Source organism: Passer montanus, unplaced genomic scaffold, assembly GCF_014805655.1.
Source record: "Passer montanus isolate IOZ18808 unplaced genomic scaffold, ASM1480565v1 scaffold1, whole genome shotgun sequence".
Taxonomy (NCBI): Eukaryota; Metazoa; Chordata; class Aves; order Passeriformes; family Passeridae; genus Passer; species Passer montanus.
In genome coordinates, this window is record NW_024356504.1 from 125,805 (window position 1) to 145,595 (window position 19,791).

At 39.9% G+C, this 19,791-nt stretch overlaps 1 long non-coding RNA gene across 1 annotated transcript in view; it reads left to right on the forward strand.

Moving 5' to 3' along the window:
* Positions 1–498: 498 nt before the first annotated feature.
* Positions 499–19,791, forward strand: part of LOC120497437 — a 31,092-nt gene continuing 11,799 nt past the window's right edge. The window contains exons 1-2 of the long non-coding RNA XR_005626508.1: positions 499–604; positions 939–1,035. This is a non-coding gene — a long non-coding RNA (uncharacterized LOC120497437). The remainder of the gene's footprint in view (positions 605–938; positions 1,036–19,791) is intronic.

Genomic DNA, 19,791 nt, shown 5'->3' on the forward strand with positions numbered 1-19,791 from the left:
GTCTTCCATGTTCATCACAACTGCTTGAGGCCAGTGTCCTATCTGCTTATATTTGATGCTCCAGGAAAAAGAGGAAGCTCCAAAACTGAAGGCAGCTTATCAACTACAAAGATCACTCCAGCTGGATTTTGTAGGTCACTTAAAGTGGACAGTAGGAAGCAGCAAATATTCAGGTGATAATCAGAAACATGATGGATTCAGAGGTTTATTTCAGCAAAAACTCAAAATGAGAAAAGTGATTATTATATTGCTCCTTCCACGTTTCATGTTAGTGGACAATGAGTTGTTGCTTAAGACAATAAATAGAAAGTTAAGAACGCGAGTTAGAAAGCCACCTTCTCCTCACTAACAAATTAGCACTGTGCAGCCAGGGGTAGCTGAACTAGGACCTTTCAGGTCTTTTCCTTCCTCAAAGAGAGTTTAAAATGAAAAAATCATACCACCTGTGCCTTGTAGCTGTCCTTTAATGAGGGCTCTAATTATCACCAGGCGAGTGCAATCACTGCTAACCCTGGCCTGGGTTATTTCAGAGGTTCCTGGGCACACAGTAGTTTTTTGGAGCCCCAGCTCTGGTTGGTGCCTGTGCTGCTGAGCTGCATCTGTGGTGGGTGTCTGGGGCAGAAATCTGGTTGTGACAGGGTGCTGGGGCCTGTTTAAAATGGACAAAAAGCCTTGAGCTCTAGTGTGAGGGGGGATGCTGAAAAAATAAAATAATAATAATTTTTAAAAGTAGTGTGATGACTAAGGTTTGAGAACAATCTGTAATACAGGTTTCCTTACATTCTGGTGCTGGGGCCTGTTTAAAATGGACAAAAAGCCTCGAGCTCTAGTGTGAGGTGGGATACTGAAAAAAAATAATTTTAAGAAGTAGTGTGATGACTAAGGCTTGAGAAGAATCTGTACTATAGGTTTTCTTACATTCCTCTCTTTCCTCACAGGCTGTGGAGGGCTCTGTAACATAGCAGGGAGCTGTGTCCCATGGAGAGAAGCCCAGCTTGAAGCAAGAGAAAATGAGGAGCAAGCAGCTCCAGAGAGGTACTACTCTGTTCTTACCTCATCCCAATGCCACTGCACCACCTGGGGAGGGAGAGGAGATGGAAATGAGGGAGTGGAATTGAGCTTGGAAAGACAGGAATGGGGGGCATTGCTTTATATCTTCTGTTTCTTTTTTTCTGTTGTCCAACTCTACCTTAATTGTCAATAAGTGAAACTAATTTTCTTTAAATTGAGTGTGTTTACCCCTGATGGTAACTAATAACCAATCTCCCTGCTATTCTCATGAGCTTTTGTTAATCCTGTTACTCCTGGGGAAGGAGGAGTGAGAGATGGGGTGAAGGGGGGTCTGGCAGCCAGCCAAGGTCAACCCACCACAGACAGAAATCAGTCAGTTCAAAACTGCGTACTTCAGAGAGACCTTTGTGTTGTTAGGCTGTTCTTTATTGCACTCAGTGTCCAGACTGAAAAGTCAGAGAGGCCTATTTTTGCTATTCCTGGTTTTCTGTAGATAAGAACCAATGGATTTAATGCCACTTAATTAAAGACAAGTGAAAATGTTGGAGGAAGTTTCACAAAGTGAGTACCCTCTAACCTTCAGGATGTTTGTGGAATAATTTTGGTTGCTTGGATCAGTTATGAACCAAGAAAAGCATGGGATAAAACTTGTCCCTGCATTTCCCACCTGCATGCTGGTAAAAGGCTGGGAGCCCTCATGCAGAGTGAGATCAAAGTGAATGTCATAACTTCTCTCTTAGATGTTGTAGGCTGTATGTAAACCTCTTCCTCTAGTAATTCTGTGCAATTAATAATTCTGAAAAAATGCTGCCTGTTATAAACATGCAGAAACCAACCAAACAAAAATTAAAACATGCAATTTAATAATTGCCTCAACTGAATGATGTGCTGGCAGGAGTTAGAGCTGTAAATGTAGTTAGGGACTGTCTAGAAGGGAATGAATGATATTCTATGTGACATGATATGTTCAGAGATAACAACTGGTTCCAAGTCCTGGATGTTGGTATCTTGGAGCTGTACAAGAGTGAAATGCAAGTCTTCCTTGTCTTTCTAGACTTATCCCTAAAGGTTGATATGTGTAATGTTGGAGTTTTGAAGAAAAGCGCTTCCTTTAATATTGCTGGGATTTCTTATAAGGACTTCTCTGACTACAAATTACTTTATTGTTGGTTGTTATTTGATAGAATGATCCAGAATGTTGTAGTAGGGACTTCATGTCACCCAAAACATCAAGAGATCTTCAAATATTAAGTAGCAATACTTCCAACACATTCTTCCAGATAAATTAATCCACACTTTGCCTAATCTTCACAGATTTTTTGCCTTTAGGGTTTTTTCATTCATGACATCTATATATTAAAAAGGAGGCTTGAGCTATGAATCCAAAGCCCTAGAAGGAGAGGTGCAGAAGATGGGTATGGTCCTAACAGCAAAACCTGAACCTAACAAAGACATTGCAATGCACAATTTAACACTGCCATCAAATGGCCAAATATATTTCTTGTTCTGCAATGGTACCTTAGCTGCCTGTTATAAGCACTTCTTACTCTAAACAGCCTGGCTGAGTCACACAAACTTAAAGCAAAACAACACTGGCTTCCTGCTTTCGTGTTTTGATGGAATCTAGGTCTGATTCTGCAGCCAGCTTTGGTGGGAGGGGTCCAGCCTAAGGAGGTGCCTACAGGGCAGAAGTACTTCTAGACTGGGCTATAAAAACTGGGTGAGTGAGAGTCATCCCTGAGAGATGTCACAGGCCAGGTGAAACCTACTTGGTGGGTGTGATCAAGCTTCTGGTTGATAGTATAAACTGAGGAAGAGGTTTCAATAAACTAATGCATTGGAAGTGCATCTTTCTTTGTCTTTTTACTTCTGTAAGTCATATGGAATTAACATGAACTCCTTCAATTTATGCAAGCTCATATATTTTTTACTACCTACAATGAGCCTTAACAACCCCTCAATATTGTTGTTAATTTGAATTCACTGTTGTTAATTTGAAGTCACTGTAAAAAAGTCTTTAAACTTCTTGTGGATAATTTGATCTCATGCATTCTCCATCCTCTGCAACATTTATAATAATCTTATAGTCTTCAACTAAAACAGTATTTAATATTGGAGCTCCCCACTTAAATTTCCAACACAGTATTTCTTGCCACTTTAATTCAGTTCAGAAGGGCCTCTTCCTGGGCAGATGCTCTCACAATCACAATTCCTTTTTTTATCTAGCCTTGGAGAATTCTTTCACACAAAATTCATAAGAATATAGTGCAGATGTAGACTTTCTTTGGTGCATTTCTCCAGCTGCTGTAGAGAAGTCTTTCCTAATCTTTGCTTTCAATATACTACCAAGGCTGAGGAAAAAGCCACCTGTTTCAGATCTGTCTGCCACATGGATTTTATCAAAGGCTTAATGGTTTATATTCAGCTAAACTGAGTACTCCCATCTTTTTAAATGCAACTGTTTATGTCCAGGAAACAGGCTTAGTTGTTTTGTGGGTTTTTTTCGTTGTGGGGTTTTTTTCTTTGGCTTTGTTTTTTTGTTTTGCTTCTTTTGTTTGGTTGGGGGTTTTGGGGTTTTCTGTAATTGCTATGTTCCATATTCTATTCCATCCTCTTACCAGAATGTAAGAAGTGGGCATCTGCCCAATGTTTGATGTTACCTAATGCATTTGTACTATTAGTTTTATATTTATTATTGTAGCAGCTGATCTCCTAGTTGTTTTCAGTTAGTGCCCAAGCTGTGAAGGACTTATATTGAACATCTGTTAGACATTTCTGTGTTTGGACATCTTTGTGTGGTTGTGCACCATGCTGGTTTTGGTCTGAGCTCCTTTTCGCTGCAGTAGCTGCCATGGGTCTGTGATTTGGATTTGTGCTGGAAGCAGAGTGGGTAACACAGGGATATTCTGGTTATTGCTGTGCAAAGTTTGCAGAATTAACACCTTTTTTGTTTTTCCCCTCCTCTGGTCACTGAGGAGGCTGCACAAGAAGTGGAGTGGGGAGACACACACAGCAGGGCCAGCTGACCAAAGGGATATCCCATGTCATGTGGCAACAGCTTGGCCCATGGAGCTGGGGAGAGGAGGAGGAAGTGGGGGATGCTGGAGGGACTTTTTTGTTTTTCCCCTCCTCTGGTCACTGAGGAGGCTGCACAAGAAGTGGAGTGGGGAGACACACACAGCAGGGCCAGCTGACCAAAGGGATATCCCATGTCATGTGGCAACAGCTTGGCCCATGGAGCTGGGGGGAAGGAGGAGGAAACGGGGGATGCTGGAGGGATGACCTTCATCTTCCCAGAAACCATTAAATTTTCTCTCAAGTGCATTATGGTACACACAACTTGTACTTTAAGCTATAGCTGGCTTCGTGGATTTAGATCCTTCAATGCTTTGCAGTGCTGTTCATTTCACACATCAAAATGCCACCTGTAAGGTGCATGCCTTAAAACTAATCCAACTGTCAGTATGAAAAAACTGTCTTGTGCATTTAGTCCATAATGAGACTCCTTATTTACTGCAAGTTATGAGTATTACTGACTCACCTCTTTCTTCCAGTTGTTTTCCAGTGCTAGTTTCTCTCAAAATGCACTTTGGTTTGGTGCTCCAACTCAGCTTAACTTTTCTGATTTAAATTAAAAAAAAAAAAAAAGAAAAATAGTGTTTAAGTATCTTTTCCCTTTTCCTGTACACTCTAATTGAAACAGAATCCAACTTTCATGTAGAAGTTGGTGGCATTTCCTCAGGTTTTTAAGAAATCACATCAGCCCACTTTAGCTGCTATATGTCTTTAGCTCCTGAGGTTTCATTTTAAGTCATCACCTTGTACACTGCACTCAGCTCATGAGAAACAAAATTAATTAGCTTTGTCCATCTTTGTCCTTGTCATCTCTTTATGAAAATGATGGCAGGTCCTCTGAGGAGCTGGAAAAGTGTAGATTAATCTGTGGGCTGAGACTGCCCGATACGTTATAGTTCTGTCTTTAAGGTCTCTCTACTCCTGATTTGCAATAATAAAACAAACCAAAAGTCATAGGAAAGTCTTCCTAATATTCCATAAAGGAGTGGTTAACTGGTTTTATCTTTATGATTTATATGCTGTTGAGGGAGTAACCTTTCCCTGCACATCCAAAATTTCTCCTCTGCCTGCACCATAGTGCCCTTTGTTCAAATAGTGACTGTTCAGGTAATTCATTTTTACTTTCCACTCTTCAGGCTACTGACAAATGAAATGATCTTCAGGAATAATTACAATGAATAGTCCTGTCTCTCTCATATTAGGTACAACATGCAATGTCTTTAAAGCTACAAAAGGCAAATCCCATAAATATATAAAGGTCTCTGACAGGCTGCTATATAGAAGTCAAAGGGGCTGGGAAAGGCCAGAGCAATGCTGGCATTGGCTTGTTCTGTCAGAGGGAAGGGGAGCAGATCCTCAGCTAGTTCAGGGCAGCCTAATTCCATGAAAATCAATAGTGCTGCTCCCCTCTTCTGTTAGCAGAGCACCTTTTATTTCCCCTCCTGCTTGGGGCACTTCAGTCTGACTTCTTCCCAAGCTATGGATGTGAGAAAAGAGACACTCTCCTTGCCCTGATGGAGCAGAGCCCTTCCCTGAGGACCCAACTGCCTTTGAGGAGCTGGACCTTCAAACCCAAACACTACATCACCTGAGCCCCGACTCAGCACCCAGGGGGCTCATCTGTTGATAATGCTGCCCCATCGATTTACTGGTGTTACAGGAGCTGAATGAGGGCCATTATGCCCTACTCAAGTGACAGAAGAAACTGCAGCTATAACTCAGATTTCCCTGAGCCACTCTAGCTACTTAACTGGCCGGGCTTCCAGACACGTGTCTTCCTGCTCTCCCAGGGCGTTGGGAGTCAGCAGCACATAAAGGTGCAAGGCTATTTTCTCCATAAATGAGAACTACAGCTTGGATCTGTATGGGGAGTACATATTACATATCCGAGCATAGAGAAACATAACAGAGCACCCATGAGAGCCGAGAATGGCTTCAGAAAACAATCTATAAATCTCTGGTGTTATCTTTCTGACAGCCTCCTAATCTCTGCAGGTTGTTGTTAAGAGCTGCATTAAACTAGCCTGTCATTGATCCCAGCTCTCACTGCTTCTCCAAGAGATGCACTTCCTGTGATCAATTAGGAAAAGAGACAACAGCGTCTTAAAAGCATCTTTATAACAGGACCTTGCAATAACATATCTTCCCAAAATGTGTCTCTCTGACATTTACATCATACTTTGTCAAAGTGCAGCCAGCATCTGCACTAACAACATTATTTAGTCTTCTGAAATAAGTGAAAACCTTAGGTTCCTCATGTTGAATCATCATTTCTGCCTCCAACTTCACCTCAAGTAAAAACAGTTAAGTTTAAAAAGTGCTTGCAATTTCTTACTATTTAATTAATTTTGAGTCAGGCTTAGATTAGCTCTGGATAGTAACTACCTTACTCTCAATGCCTTCTTAGGGGGAAACAGGCTGTGAACCTGGCTCCTTGTTAAAACTTTGAGGCCTGCTTATTCCCCCACTGTGGCACAGAAACTTGGTACTAGTAAGGAAAATACTAAAAAGAAAAAAAAAAGTATATGGCTATTAGAAATAAGGGCTTGGCACTGGATCTCTATGTTTTAAATTGTGTTTCTCCCTACTTGTGCACTAGGTAGAAAAGGTAAAGGTCATTTTTAACCCCATTCTAGCCAAAGTAAAGTCCCTTTGTGCTGATGAACTTAATGTTATCTTTAAGAGGTTACCGTCCAAGTATCAGAAAATGATTGGCTCCCTGGTTTCTGCAGAGCCTGAATACAGGGTAGACCAAAGCATGAGCTTGGCACTGGATCTCTATGTTTTAAATTGTGTTTCTCCCTACTTGTGCACTAGGTAGAAAAGGTAAAGGTCATTTTTAACCCCATTCTAGCCAAAGTAAAGTCCCTTTGTGCTGATGAACTTAATGTTATCTTTAAGAGGTTACCATCCAAGCATCAGAAAATTATTGGCTCCCTGGTTTCTGCAAAGCCTGAATGCAGGGTAGACAAAAGCATGTAGAGAAGGACAAGTAATGCTGTATCCTGGTATGGTGGATTTTATATTGGGCTATTTAATTCCAGAATAACTTGTGCCACACATATCAAGACTGGGTTTTCATGTGCCACTCCTCCTGCATGTATTTTTAACATGTTTTTAAGCCTAAAATTAAGAAGAGATTGGCCTTTCAACTACTGTACTTTTTTAGTACTTGGAGCAGTCTGTCACCTCAACAAGGGAATAGAGTGGAAGAGGAAGATAATGATCTTTTGAATTTAGAATACACATTCTCTATATTTTCTGGACTACAGCAAGATGGAGTAGCACAAATGCTGCTGGACTAGTTTTCCATTTCACATCTTTGCAGCCACTGACAAAGAAAGCTAATTGTGTGTCTTGGCCTTCAGGAATTCTAAGATGAGATGTTCTAAAATCACAGCAAAGGATGGCTTTGTTTCTCTGTGCACTCGCAACACTCCATGTAATTAGCAGGCTGAGCAGGAGAGCTGAATTTAGCTCACTAGCTCTTAAATGGAGTTACTTTCATTTGTTTACTGAATGTCTCTACCCACTAAAGGCTAATGAACTGGTAATGGATCTGTCAGAAAACGGAAAAGACAAATACCTCTAAATGTTGCTATTGTAGCCCAAGAATGTGGCTATTATTGCTCCTCTAACTCATGATCTTAAGAAGAAGGAAGGTGGTGGGAGGTTTGGTATTCAATGGATGTAAGGAAACACAAATATAATTTATGTACTGATGGAGTGGAAGGGAGGAGAGGAACAACCCTCAGGAAACAATAAAATAAGCAAACATATTCTTCCTGCATATATCCATATATGTAGATGGCTTTCCCATCTACATCCCCGTGCTCCTGTGTAAAGTATATTCATCTTCCCAATTTTTATTTGTGCTAGACAAAACCTTAAGAAGTGAAGCACTGCTTGAAGTTCATCAGCTGAAAGAAAGGGCAGGTCAGGTTATCAGCTTCAGGTGTGATGGGGAAATGCAGTGGTCAGAGTAATGCCCAAATAATAAATTTAGGCTGATTTAAAAAAAGACATTTCTCTCTAAAGAATGTGAAGAAAGCACATGGGCACCACTTGCCTGAAAATTACTGTGTTTTGTAGCTTCAAGCGTTTTTTTTGTGAACTAAAATTTCAGTCTTCTAAATCTGCATTGCTCAATTTGGCCCAAAATATTCTCTGAATGAAAACACTAAGAAAGCTCTGGGCAGGCTGCCTTTGCAGTTTAGTAGATGTAATATTAAGTGTAATCACTGAGACATCAGAACTTTTATGCATAAGATTGCTATGCTAGTGCAATCAGACCAATGTTTATGTATTGAGTAAACAGCACAAGTAATGCTTTAACAATGAAATAAAAGAATTTCTGCTTTCAAGCAATTATAATTAAATTTCATAACATTCAGATATTGGAAGGGCTCTTCTGTCTGATTTTTAACAACTCTGACTTTTGGAAGCAAAATATGTCCATGTGTCAAACTTTTCTTTATGTAGTACAGTTTCAGGGGTTTGGGTTTTTTTCCCTGTAGTCTGTTGTCACTCCTTCTACATAGTTATATAGCTTAATTTTTGTCTTCAGTCTCCTCTGGTGGTGTTATTCTTCACTTGTTAAAATTTTATGAGAGGACTGTATTTATGACTCATGTTACATTTTATCTGGTGTTATTTCATTCCTTCTGCATCTGGAGGCTGGGACAGGTTGAGACTGTACCTTGTGTCAGGGTTTGACTCTGGACAAGTGTGGAGGAAGCAGAAGAGACTCCTGACTGTCAGCTCAGACCATTCCCTACAATCAGAGTTGTTTCTTTGCTCTTACCTAGCAAAAGCAGTTTAAATTTTGAAATTATTCATGAAAATATTCACAGGAATAGATTGGTTCCATATTGCAGCTGTTTGGTGAAGCAAGGGCACAGAGTTGCAGCATCTGCATTAATTCTTTATTCCTCTCCAATAGCAGATATTTCTGCTGACCATCTGAAGACAGTTTCCAGGTTTCTTACCTATGTTCAGGGTAACAGATAATTAGGTTATGGGATGTAGATTAGTACAACAGTTTTTAGGGGCAGGGACAGTTACAGCCTAAGTTTTTGGAAATAAAGGGTGAGTAACCTAATCAGTTTTTAGCTGTAGCATGGCCATTAGAAAAATTTCAAACAAAGATTTATTGACTCAAGAAGAGGTAGACCTACTTTCCTTCTGGGGGGACTGGGGGAACCCAACAAGCCAAAGAAAATTTATTTTCTGTTGAAATCAAGCTATTGGAAGGAGAGTCACTCCTGAAGAACATATGGTTGAAGGGAAAAAATATGCTATTTCTCCTTTTTCAGAAAACACAAATAAGCCTTATGCAACTATGATTGCTCTTCATTCAAGTATGTGCCCTGACTGTTTAAGACTCAGGATGGTATCTAGGTGCTGTTGTGAAAACAAAATGTATTTTAGCTCCTCAGCAGACTGTCATGACTCATACAAAAATCAGTCCAGTATTTTCTGTAACAACGTTGTAGCATTTCTTAAAAGTTGTTTTAGCAATAGTCCTTTCTGAAGTCCTTGTTATTTTTAACATAATAGGTGTAGGTTTGACAGGAATTAAGTGGTGTTACACATCCCTGTGAGGTGTCTCCCAAACACTGAGTGCTCTGGTCCTGGCACAGCGAGGTGTGTAACCCCCAGCTCGTGAGAAATGTTAGCACAGTACTGATACATGCTGCCAGCACTGACACAGCACTGCACACATCTTTGTCAAGGAATTTTGTGCCTCCATAACATTCTCTCACAGGACTGTGGCACCTCTGGGCTCCTGGGGGTTACAGTGCCACCTTCTCCTGGCTCCTGGTTGCACACTGTCCCTACAGCAACCGAACACAGCTGCTAATTTGGAGAGGCCATGTTAGGAAATATTAATACCTTTGACAATTTACTGCTTTTGAAAAAACCAACCAACTTTCATTGTGCCTTTCATTTCTTCCCTTCTGCCATCTGTTCCTGCTGAAAACAAGGTGGATGCTGTGATGAGTCAAATGCAATCCATGCACCAGTGGGACAGACAGCAGACCCCCACCCCAAATTTGACTTAGAATGTTGTGATCAGTCCTAGCGTTAGCCTGACCCTTGACCAAATCTTCCTTTCATCTGAAAGTAATGTGGGAAAAGGGCTTTCCTGCAATCTAAAAAAATGTCTTTACAGTATGTGACTTGTTTTTTGTTTTTGTTTCAGATTTTAGTAACATATTGTTCTGTGTATATAAAGGATCCAAGCTGTTTAAAAGTAGAGATGAATAATGTTTAAGAATGTGTACTGTAAAAGACCAATGTGCCTTTTTAGATCATTGGGTCAACATAGATGACCAAAGATAGATGCTCTCTCTACAGTAACATGGAACTTGTCAATAGATGTCACTCTTTTTTGTAGACATTGATTGTAAAATTAAAAATTAAACTGCAGTTATACATCTAATTTTACATGCATGCAAATTCCTTGTTAGACTATTTAGCATGGATGTCTTATTTAACATATAACATTGCATTTTAAAATAAACGAAACTATATATACAGTATAGACACTTGTAACTCAAATGATTTCCAGAGCAACATCATTAACCAGAACAATGTCCAACCTGTCTTGCAATAGTTTTGCAAAATCATTACTGTCACTTCATAAGGCCTTGTTGAAGAACACCTGTGTTAAAATAGCATAAAAAATGGAGAATCAAGTTGTTCTTTCTGGAGATTTCCTCGCAGTTTTTCATTTTGAGGTTTTTATCATAAACAGGCTGTTGTTTTCATAGCATGTGTTGGAGTTTAGTAAATAGCAGATTCTTACCACTAGGTTTACATGAAGAGATTCCAGATAGAATTGCTGGTAACACCAGAAAATGCTGTCTTTACAGCTGACAGCTGTATTTACTTTGTACCTCAGCAAACAGCCTGGGATGGATGTGTCAGGCTGTGTTCGTGTCAGGGATTGCTCTGGAAGGGACTGGGAGCGTGTGTTCTCCTGTGCTCGTGTAATTCCAATAAAACTCATATTGCTGCTCAGGTCAGGCAGGTTACAGCCACAGCTCAGAATGATTCTGCTCGTAAATTTACCTCTGTTCCTCCTACCCACATCTTGGTTTCAAAATTCCTCAATCTTAGCCCATAAAACTTGGGTGGATGCAGAACTTCAGGGATATTCAGCAGAGCTGCAGAAGTGACCCAGTGACCACCTGCATTGTGGTGGAAGCTAGAGGCTTCCTTTGCTTGTGCAAATTTATTTAGTAAACCACAATTTAGGTTGTGGCTATTATGCATGCAGAATTCTTTTTTTCTTTCAGTGAGGACTGAAGAATAATTGAAATTGTGTCATGTTTTAAATACTTTGCTTGGAAGTGAGAGCATATGTGGAGTTTTAATAGCTTCTGTCCTCAAAATTCATTGTTTTTGTATTTATTAATGGAAAATACAAGGTGTTTCATTATTGAGTTTACAAGAGTATTTGTGATACAATCTTCATTTGTTATCGGAATTTTTAAAAAGCTTGTCTGGACTATGAAGTTTTTAGAGATTTTCAGGATAATACTGAGGAAGAAACATTCCTTGTGTACTTGGACAAAGCCTAAAATATTACAGAAAGTGAATGTATTCTGCAGACATTTCCTTATTTCAAAATGGAGGTTTTAATTTTTAATGACTCTTCAGTACTTTTAGTTAGCAATTTCTTGTCATGTTAGTTTAAATAATTTTTTCTTGCCTTTTACCTACATAGAGACTATGCAATTTTCATTTTTATGTACTAGGAAGAATGGATTTCTTGAGTCACTTAAACACCACAGAACTTAGGTAGTTAGATCTTGCTGGAGGTTTTGGGGGGATTTTTAGTAACAATTAAGTTGTGCTATATTCCAGCAAGTATTTTAAAGGCCAGCTCAAATAAGAAATTTAGCTAAAGCTTGTAAAACAAAGTAAAGATAAGTGTCTCCATAATATCCCAGTTCAAAGTGCTGCCCTTTTGAGGATTCAGAGGCAGACCATGAGGAGGTTGGATGTGCCAGATCGAGCACGTGGGGAGCACTGAGCCCTTCCTGGATGGCAGGGCAGGAGCTCCCCTCTGGCCAAGAGGGCAGGGTGCCAGCAGAAATCAGATGTGAAGCCCCATGATGAGATAGAACAAGCAGAGCACTCCTAGCAGAGGGAGCACAGCCCAGCTGGACACAGGCTCTGTTTGCACTGATCTGATGGGTGCTGATTGCACCATGGGGCAGGCAGAGAGGGGCTGGAAGATCAATGGAGCTCTGCAAGAACCAGCACCATGAGCTGGATCCTTGCATGCAGCACAGCTTCACCAAGCTCTGCAAGGATCAAGCTGACACGTGAGTCTCCATAATATCCCAGTTCAAAGTGCTGCCCTTTTGAGGATTCAGAGGCAGACCATGAGGAGGTTGGATGTGCCAGATCGAGCACGTGGGGAGCACTGAGCCCTTCCTGGATGGCAGGGCAGGAGCTCCCCTCTGGCCAAGAGGGCAGGGTGCCAGCAGAAATCAGATGTGAAGCCCCATGATGAGATAGAACAAGCAGAGCACTCCTAGCAGAGGGAGCACAGCCCAGCTGGACACAGGCTCTGTTTGCACTGATCTGATGGGTGCTGATTGCACCATGGGGCAGGCAGAGAGGGGCTGGAAGATCAATGGAGCTCTGCAAGAACCAGCACCATGAGCTGGATCCTTGCATGCAGCACAGCTTCACCAAGCTCTGCAAGGATCCAACAGCTGACACGTGCAAGAGGGAAATACCACTTTCTGGTTCTGGTGGAACCAAGATAGCTCAAATTGTGGAAACAGATGTCCCTGTGCTTGCAAGGCTCCAGCCTGCTATGAGCGTTCTGGCATTTAAGAGCTGGAAAGGAAATGTAGGTGAGGTCAACAAGGTCAATGCACATGGCAGTCAGACAGAAGCTGGCATTGGGAATGCATCTCACCATGGCCATAGATATTAATTAAAGAAGGATATGTAATGACAGAAACCACAGATACATAACGACAGGTTGCACACACAGCATGAAATGAGTGAAATCAAAATTAGCAAAGGAAGTGGAAACAGAAAAGCATTATAGAATCACAGATTTCACTTGGGTGTTTAGTATGTATCTCTGGGGCAGTATAGATTTTGACAGCATGGCAACACTAGGAGAAGTCAACACGTCCTGAAATCCTTTATTTGCAGCACAAAGACTATAGTTTTTCAATGTGGTGCTTAGATTAAAAAGCTCTGATAAACCAGAAATGTCTGTTTGCTGTTTCTCATTAGGTTTTGGCAGTAGTGTAGACAAAATTCAGAATTTCTCTGAAATATAAATCCTTAGCATGATTATGTTCTCAGGAATCATATCTATTCTCACCCACCTAGGCCTAATAATTTTAATGAAATGTAAAAAATTTAATCCTTCTAGCACTAAAGTAAAATTGTAATTTAGAGTGTCCAGAATAGCAAGCCTTAAACTAACTAAATGGTAAAAGTTGAATAGTAGATATCTTTTGTGACTATGTTGCATATACTTCTAGATAACACTTGGGAGCTCTGAACTTATCCTTTTAAGATGGTCCAAGATAGATCAATTTTATCTTGAATATCTGATGGAATTGGAGGCTTTGTGCTTGTTCTTAGTCACCATCCCCTCCTGGAATAAAAGGATTCTGAAGAAACCCATGTGGTAACACTCTTTCCCAACTTTCCTAAATGCAGGGGTAGCAAAGAGGAAACAACTCCAAATTGTCCTCCTAAAATATTACCCGAATTTGGATTTGCTGCAACAAACTATTGTCAAGGATTGGAAAAGGGCACAGGTGAGAGCTGCAGAGATTATCCCAGTTTGTGCCAAGGCCTAAACAATCCCTGATTAGCTCCTGGATTAACTGGAGCTTCATAAAAGCATTGTACAATTATCTTTTCTCCCTGCTTGAGCTCTACACAAGAGCTTTACAGCCAGAGCCAAGGATCTTACAAGGATAGAAAATGCTGTGATTAAAACCTGGTGGGTTTTTTTGTTTGTTTTATTTTTCAAATAATGGGCAGGGAGAAATTTCTATCAAACTGCTCCATACAGGAAAATCTGTCTTGCCAAAGCTGGAGCTGACTAATCACATGATGCTAGTTAATAATGAAAACATGTCCCAAACTTGCCTCAGACAACTACCAATTTGTTTTTCGGAAACAAATAATGTCATTTTCTCCAGAAATCCCTCTTTTCTATAAGCTTCTGTGATACTGGTGCTCCAGCACCCATATTTCATCAGCATATGGAGCAATGATAAACAGCTATGTTGTCTCCCCTTTTGGAGCTTGATTGCAAAGAGCCATTTTCTGTCAGGCACTGGGATCTTGTTTAAATATTGTGCTCTGCATCATTGTATCTTCCCAAGAAGCTGTTTAATTTTGTCTAAACATTTTAATTGCCATCCTAAGGGAAAGGAAGTCATTGCCCATATTAAATATGAATCCCATTATACTAAAACGTTTATGTTTCTCAAAGGCTATTTATAGATGCTTTCCTAGTGTATGAAAATGTAAAAAGCCTGAGCTGAACAACCATCTCCTAGCTGTGCTTGCCAGGCTGAGCCTTGGTTTGTTTATTCCAATGGCAAGGCAAGGCACATGAACAGGGCTCCTTCCAGCATTCCCGTGAATTCCTGGAAACAGGGATGAGTGGCTTGTGGAGCCAAGGCAGGGGCCAGGGAATGGGTGTGCTCAGCAAGGAGAACAGAAGTTGGAGTTGCAGATGTACAGGGGAGAACAGTGTGTGGATGTAAGTCCCAGAGGGGCAAAACCAAACTGGAATTGAATAAACAGTAATTCTGCCACAAATCTGTAGTTAACAGAGGAATGGAGACATGTTGCCACATTCTTGTTAGAAGTGTGGTGCACATGTTCTTCAACATGGTGCAGATTTGTTTGCCTGCCTGATTCAAAATACCCTGAACCAGTGTGAACCAGTGGTCGTACAGAGCCTACAGTCTGCAGGGCTCTTTGCAGATTTAGAGGATTTCTCACTCATGACAGAAACCATCTCTTCCTCCCCACAAGTGGCCATGAAAAAATGGAGCACCAGAGTCTCAAGTTACTGCTAGTAACTTGCACAGCACACAGAAGTGATGTACAGATGCAAATGTCTTTGCATTTTGCACTAAATGGAACTTGGGTGTAGCTGTGGACCTGTTTCATAGCTTCTTGCTTTTCAAGAGTTCATGAAGCCAGTGAAAGCCCAGCTTCATCTACAGGAAAACAAAGCTGGGAAACTGGCAACATTATAATCAAGGAAATGCGGGACTTTTAACACTCAGTACAATTGCTGTTACCTTAGATATGCCATCAGGAGAATGTATTTTTCTTCCAGATTATTAGTGAATCTTATGCTTAATACAAACAAACATAGTTTTTAACACTTCATAGAAAGTATCACCAACAACAGCACAGCACTCCTAGCAATACCAATAGTACAAAACCCCATTATTTTCCTGCAACTACTGAAAGTGCAGCTTAATTTCTATCAAAGGCAAAACATCTAAGAAAGAGAAAGCCTTTATATGTTTCTCAGTACTCAGCATAGTCTCATGTTTTTGTGTTATTGACAAGAATGAATTTTCCTTCAAAAAACATTTTCAATAAAGAAAATAAGGTTTCTGGGAAAACAACCTGATATTTATAAAAAATATTAGAATTCCTGAAAAACAATTTAATTTGGATTCAAAGACACAGAAATCTGAGAAACATAAATAGAAAAGGTTTCATTTTCTTTATTTCCCCCAAACATATTTCTTTTTTTGAACTACTAATATTTTTGGAAGTTAATATAGACTAGTATTCACAGGAAATTTTCTTTTCCCTGAAACAACTTTCTCCTGCCCCCAGTATATTGAGACTGGCTGTAAACATCTCACTGAGCTAGCAGGCTGGAGACTGAAATTTCTTGCTGTTCATATATTATTACATAGGAATAAACTATAATAAAAATGAAAGAGCAGTAGAAAGCGCCAGTGAGAGCCAAGCTGTATCACCAAGACTTGCTCTTCTTTTCCTGTCCTTTCTCCTCCTTGACAGTATTTAATAGACCACCTGACCCTGCTGACAACGAAACTGTGAAACTGCATTTTCTAATATCCACAGCATCACAGGGAGCATCCATTTCTAGGAACCCCAGAGTGCTGAGCTAATATTGCAGGCTTATTTGGTCCTACATAATTAGTTATAATGACAAAAAGGACTACCAGAACATAAAGCCTTTCCAGCAGGCACTGTCATTTCTGGGTGGTGTTTTATATTGTCTAGACTGTAGCACTGTAGCTCTCCAGCTCTGATGGAACCTCAGTTAATGGGCAACATAAAAGAGGGTGAAACATTTTGATTGCTTGGAGTGTGGAGAGAACAAATGATGCTAGCAATGTATTTTAACATATTAATCTTGCCCTTTTTAGAAATAACATTGCAATTATTTTTTTTCCTTGATGTTCAGAGAAAATTAGTGCCTTGCAAAGCTTATACAACAAATTAGGTAGGAAGAAAACAGACATATATTGTGTTTAGCATGTTTGCAGCCCAAGTAACTACATATGTCTGTGTATTTGTGCATGTTCATGCACACATGAATAACTTAGCTAAATAATAACAGCATTGAAGCTAAAATTGGACATTGTTACAAGGGATGCTTCTAAGTGCTACTAGTATTTGGAGCTATGTCTACATAGCAAAATTGACAACAGGCAAAACTTAACACCTTTAATTTAAATGGTGCTAAACTTGCCTATTTCTTGTGTGACCTATTAGTTAATAGTATAGAAAAATTTTGTCACTGTCAACAGATGTGTAGATTTTATCACCTTGGGCCTGTCTAGAGTCATTAATTTGCCAAGTTTAAGATCAAGAAGAGTCAGTCATTTAATGACATCAGAAAATGCCTGACTGCTACACTAGTCTGAATGTCTGCAGGGAGTGGTCAGGACAATCTTTGCATTGGCAGTCAGATGTATTTCTTTTGCTTAGTACTGTGGATATTTCATTTTTCTTGCTAAAAGTTAGCCTGATGTGCAGAAAAGAGCTTCTGGAGAAAAACGGGGACTGGAAGAGTGACTAAATACCAAATATATACACCACAGTATAAATGATATCTACTGACAAGCAGTAAATAGATAAGCAGTGCAGGAATCCAACACTCCTTTGTTACATTGCCTTTAAACTGCAGGTTTAATTTGTTGTGGACTCCTGTGGCATGTAGCCTTCCTCTGTGCCCGGTTCAGAGACATGGCTCAGGCAGGCTCTGCTTCCCATGCCATGCCCCAACAGAGGGCAATGCTGAAGAGAAAACTGCCAGCTTCAAATACAGACTGTTGGCCAAGAAATGCATCCACTTACAGGACTCTTTGAGGTTGTACAGTTTTAATTCAATTTTCTGATTAAAGAGGGTCTGAGGCTTTTCATTTCTCATTCCAAAGTACACCTGAGAATTTAGAAGTAACAGCAGAACACATCACCAAACATCCACTGAGTTTCTGCCTTTTTCCTCCATATTAATATTAAAAAAGCCTTTAGCTATCTGTAGATATTTGGTGGACTGACTTTATAATCCTATATCTATATTGAGTAATTATATTCATGTGTCTTCACTGTAAACTGCAAGATAATACTTTGTCCTTCAGAAAAACCTTGCAAAAAATTAGGGAGAAGAAGACAATCTTTCCTTCTAAACCTCTGCAAATATGTACCCATTTCCAGTTGTGATACTGTGATAATCTAGTGCTTATCACATACCCTTTGCTTTTCTCAGCTGTATTTTTGTGATTATTATAAGAATGGTCTAAAACTGTGCTCTCCCCTGCCAATTTCTCATTTTTATGACAGAAGCAAATGTCAGACTTGAGCAGTGACACAATGTTTTGACTTCTTTGAATATTATTTACCAGTGAAAGTTCTGAGCAGTTCACATTTGGCTGGCACTTTGTTCCCATCCAGTGAAACCGGCTCTGTGCTAAAATCAAAAGGAATCATCATTCTGATTCACGGAGCGTAAGGAGTCATAAAGATATTCTTATAACACTCTGGAAAGGACAAAAAAAAATAGCTTGGCACTAAACCATGTATAGGGCTGTGATTATAACATAATGGCAGATGATGAAAATTAAATCCATTCCTAGAACATGACTGTAAAGATTTATCTAACTATATTCTGTAAGAGGTAATTGGCTGGCTCTCGTCTGGCAGCAGGAATGACTGTAAAGATTTATCTAACTATATTCTGTAAGAGGTAATTGGCTGGCTCTCATTTGGCAGCAGGGCCCACGGGGTGCAGAACCAGGCAGAAGGGTGGGTTATGTCTCAGGGTGACTTGCAGAAGAGTTCAGCTGCTGTTTCACCCTTTTAGCCTTTGTGCCACAGATGCTCCTCTGTTTTTCAGTTAAGAGCAAAGCCTGAGATCTGTAGATTCAAAGAGCACTAAAAGGCACTGCATACCCTAACATAGGGGTGGTCATGACATTTAAAGTTAAGAAACTTTTTCTAGGAACCTAAGTCTACTTTGGATTTTGATAGAGAAAATTTCCTTTGTACTTCTCCTGAGAAAATAGTAAATTAGAAATATACATGTGACTTGCAGACAATTTTGCCAGAACCCTTAACATTGCAGTTATGCATTTATTTGTAGACTTATTAAAAAACACAGAGGAGAGTTACCTCCTTTCCCTGTATTTCTGTACCTGTGGTAGCTGACTGTAGCCTGTAAAAATCACGTGTGTCTCAGGTCACACTGTCAATGAGGACAGTACCAGCTGATTTTCCTCTTTCCTGGTGGCTTTTCAAAGGAAGAGATTTTTGCAGCTCCATGAGTTGAGCCAGGATAGAGGAGGAAAAGCAAGCTATGTCAGAGACAGGAACTGCTTCTTTGGTGGCAGATTTTCTCATTCAAATGTACTTATTCTTAGTGATGGTCAACCTGAATTAACATTTTCCTGAGCTATGTCAGATTTGATCCAGGGAAGTATAGTTTCAGCAAAAATCATAGTTTCAGGAGAAAAAAGAATTTTGCATTTGGAACATGGAAGCCAGTACATTGTCTAGGAAATGAGCCTCTGGGATCTCAACCTATCATCACTGAAGTGTGAAGTTCTAATTGTATTGCTTTTCATAATGTATCTGCTACATAAATATTATTCAATACCTGCAAATTTGCACTAGTGGGAAATGGAGAGGTTATAATGCAGGGAAGATTTATGCCAGCTAGATGCTGGGCTGTCATGATTAAAAATTTTCCACCCATTATGTGAATCCTATTGATCATTGCAGGAAGCAGAAAATTGTGCTGTTCATTGATTTTGCGTGGCTGCAGAATGCATTAGGCCTGATGCATTTGATGGGTAGCCAGGTTTTCAAAGGAAGTTCAGTTAAGCTAATCTTAGTTCAGAGGAATATGCACAATGGAATAAGAACCCTTGTAATTGCAAGAGCAAATAGAAGAGTCAGAGGACTATATTATGAGCCATATCAGCAAAAGAATTAGACATGAGCCTTCCCAAGGCACAACAGTAAAACGCATCAAGGCTTTGATGCTGTTTTTCATGAACGTAGCAATTACTGGATGAATTGGGTTTTAGTTTCTCACCCATCAGCCAAGATAGTGAACAAAAAGCAATTAGTTCTTCTGCTTCCTTAGCAAATGGGGGTTATCATGATTTCATTGACTCCTTAAAATAATATGGT